Raw genomic sequence first — 4,308 nt, forward strand, 5'->3', positions numbered from 1 at the left:
TTTGTCACCCTTACCCCCCCCCCCCCCAAAAAAAAAAAACAACAAAAAAACAGCAAAGATGGTCAAGGTGATCCTTTGGACTTTGGATCAATTGTCTGCTCTACATCGAGCTTTTAAAACAAACCCTTGGATGTCTTACAGTCAAGAAAAATAGTGAGTGCAAACAGGCAAGAATCGATGAGCCAGTGTTGGATGCGTAAGAAGCTGGAAGAACAAAAAGTTTCATGTAAGTCACAAACTACATATGTTTTTGAGTTAACAGTTCAAAACTTTTCAGAGGATTGTTACAAAAAGTTCAGTTATTCTATATGATTAATTTCAGACAAACACACTTGGAGCAAACTGGAGAAGGAAGCTTTAGAAGTGTTTTTTGAAAAGCATTTGAGACTGATGAAAGTGACAGTAAAATTGGAATGTTTAAATGCACAAAGAAAAAATCCTTGCCTCTTGCAATTTAATTGGAAAACAATTAAGTTTGCTGTGTATTAAATATGATAACATCAAGAATATCCTCAAATACAGGAAGTGTTTACAACAGTGATGATGTCTTTGATATAAACGAAACTTGTTGTTTTATTTTAGAATGATCAGAGAAAGGTAAAGGATAGGTGCAGGAAGGCTCTCCAGACTGCGCTTAAAAACTAGTATACTGTTGAAGCAGTACATAGACTTAATATAAAGTTGCCAGATGCTGACAGTCACAGTCATACTATGTCAACAGTATGTTATCAATTTTGACAAAGAAAATGAATATTTGTTATCTGAATTAATTTCTGTACATTATCCATAATTCGGTGTCATCTAAAATAAATTACAATATATCTTTTGTATATTATTTTCAATTTCAGCTAATTGGGATGACTAACCCTGTAAGTGAGGAGGTGAAAGAAAAAATAATATCACTAGTTAGTAGTGTTGCAGAAATGCAGAGACATTTAAGGCATCAGCCCTGTGCCTCTTCAAACCAATTTGGCATTCTATCCCATGGATACCACCATACGTAGACATATGTACACTTGTCAGCAAAGACCAAGACTTAGGAGATAATTATGAATTGAATATTTGCATTTATTAGCTCATGAATTTGAAGAATTCTTCAGCTGTTCTACTCAATCAGTTCTTGGCATTACCTATTACATCAAAACAATTTTGACCAAAAAAAATATGCTGACTGACTTGTACAACCCATCATTTACTCTTGTATGGGCATAATGCCACTTTAAATATTTTTTATCTCCAGTTTGCAATGACATTGACAAAGGTTTGTTATGCTGCTGTTAACAATTATATGAATAGATTGTTTGTCTGTTCTTGTCTCTAGAAACTGTTGAAGAAAGTCCTGAAGAAGATTTGTCAGTCCATCTGGAATCAGCCAGTCCGACATTTAGATCAAGATATCCAAAACGGAAGCGCATGCCAAAATTAAGGAAATAATATAAATGAAGATCAAGTAAACACTTGTAATTTGTATTTTAGTATATATACATGAACATATCATCCAGCGATACCAAAACAATTCAGTCAACGGATGTAAAAGTTTGTGACAATTACATTGTTATTCATACAAACCTCATCTCCATTTTATATATACTAAATTGTAGTTTTGTGTCCCATTATTTTCAGAAAATAAGCATAAGTTGTGAATACACATTAACTTCAAAACAATTGTTCTGTGTATGCAGAAAGCCTGATGATGGAAAGTAAGTTTTATACATACAAATCCTTCAAACATAACTTACACATGACGTTTTGTTTGATTTCTTTAAAATCCTTCAATCTAAACAGTATAATTATTTGTTCATGAGTAAGCAGAGAGAAAAAGAATCTCTATAGAAAAACTCCAAAACAACAAAATTTAAAAATGATACAGGCTCATTTTGATTGAGACTGCAAAAGAAAAGTACTGGAAAAAGAAAAGTACAGGATAATCTGTCCATGCCCTCCCACCCACCCCCAAAAGGACCGGCTTAAGCAGAATTCAATATTAAAGGATGGTAATGGTGAAGTCATGCAGATATTGTTTTCAAGAAAAGTTATTTCTTATTTTTTTCATTTGTACTTAAGTACAGTAAATTTTAGATAGATGAATATAAAAAGAATTAAATGTTTTAAATATTTCAGGTTATACTGGCATTGTGAGAACTGTAAAGATTACTTTCATCCATCTTGCGTTGGGGAAAATATTGCTGGGGAGCCAGATAGATACTACTGCAAGTCCTGCAAAGATAAGGTAATTTTCTCACCATGTTGCTTTCTTTTTTTAACTGTTCAAATTGTTTAATTTGTTCTTATTATTTTATAATTTTATAAGTAATTACATGTACAAAGAAGAAGAAAATATCTATTTGTGTAATGTTTAATGATGTATTCAAACTTGTTTATCTTTAAGGAAACTGAGACAGCTTTATTACTGTTGGTGGGAAGAGAATTAACTTACCAGGTATGTAAAAAAAATATTTCATATTTGAAATTTCTTATTTTCGGCCGCTCTTCTTAAATTTTGACAAATTCACATGATTGAATTATACAATTTCTTAAGCCAAAATTAAATAAAATTCAGATTTATTAAATAACTAATAAGGTTAAACATTATGAATGCTTGCCCCAGTCTATAAACTATATTCACAGATCCTGATGATATAGCCAATGATGACGAAGAAGAAGAAGACAGACACAAAGAGCCATCTGTGGTTGGTGATAGCAAAAGTAGTGATGACGATATACATATTTTGGGAGATAACCATGACTTGTTTCAAAATGTAATTTTTATTAGTAATATGGATAACAAGGTCATATTGCTTAATTTTTTATCGTTGTGAAAGAGGTTTAAATCACAATGTTATCTTTGGCAGTTATACTGCATCTGAGAGATGGGGAACATGGAAATGTTTATCTCAAAGGATAGGACATCTTAATGAGAAACTCTGTATTGAATACGGTTTAAAAAGAAAACAGTTTTTTTCTGTCCTAGTTATACAGTAATCCGATAAAAAAATCCCTTACTGAAATTGTGAGTATTTTGTAGATGCTGTGCAATTCTCTGTTTGGATGAAAGAACTTTAGTACACAGCAAATATCTATATTTTCCATTTGGAGAGTTGGAGAGCTGTGCCAGCTTTCACTATTACTTGCCATGTTGTTGTACATGTAGGTCTACGTCTAACAAGCGCTTCTTGTGGGAATCCGCTAATGCTATTCCCCGTACCGTAACCTTTCCGTACCGTACTAAGTACGGATTTTCCAATAAAAATTATCGCAAAGAATACAACGATCAAGTAATCACGACTCAGTAATCATATTAAAAACGAATGTAACTACCAGGTTCACAATCTTAAGCTTTGACAAAAAACAACTTTTATTTATACTTTTAACAATGAACTATATTTTTATGTCTCTGCTTTTACCAAAATTCTGTATCGTACATTTCAGAAGCTTGCCGAGGTGGACAGCCCAGATTCTACTAGTTAGAATTAGGTTTTCAGGAAAAAATCATTTTAAAACCTTGAATGGAAGATCGGCACACATTACTATATAGCCTTATTATTGCTGCATTTTGTTAATAAGCTCAAAGCCCTAATGTGTACGGAACGGAATGTGTATACGGTACGGGGAATAGCCCCGTAAAAACGTTTGGCAGATGTGGATGAAAGAATATCTGATTATAACGATTTATTTTTATTTCAAAGAAGAACATGATTTCGTGTTGTTATTTCATAATTTGCAAACTAATAACTAAAGCAAACTGTGGATGAAATAAAAAAAAATTGTCATTACGCCGAGCCTGATGTCAAGGCTTTTTGATTGGTTACGGCTGCTTGCCCAGCATCTCTATCTAGCTTTCTGATTGGTGCGCTTCGATTACTGTTTGAGCGCTACATTCAGCAATGGCAGACGAAACACTTTTTGCGATTGTGCAATGGGAGGATAATTTAACAAGTATTATCAGCCTTCAGACCATTAAATTTCCAAGAAAACCTATCACCCAGTACCTTGAAGAAGATTACGTGACTGCCCCGTTTGGAAGAAAGCTCTACAAAGCGAGAATCTTGGAAATTTGTGGTAAGTTGCTAGGGCCCTTTTGATTCATCATTCAGAAATATCACTTTTTGTCTAGCCTGCAATGTTTTGTGTTTTTAAGATGAGTTCGATAAACGGACTAGTTCCTTATTAGTCAAACTTGTAAATGTGTCATATTATTGGGGTACAACCAAATTTTTTACAAATGTTTAAAATCTATGTTTTCAAGAAAAAATTTCAATTTATTTAGTTGTCATGCATAAAGATAAAGATAATGCGACGTTAAAAATA

The sequence above is a fragment of the Ruditapes philippinarum genome, unplaced genomic scaffold, assembly GCF_026571515.1.
Source record: "Ruditapes philippinarum isolate M1 unplaced genomic scaffold, ASM2657151v2 ctg5361_1_1_1_1, whole genome shotgun sequence".
NCBI lineage: Eukaryota > Metazoa > Mollusca > Bivalvia > Venerida > Veneridae > Ruditapes > Ruditapes philippinarum.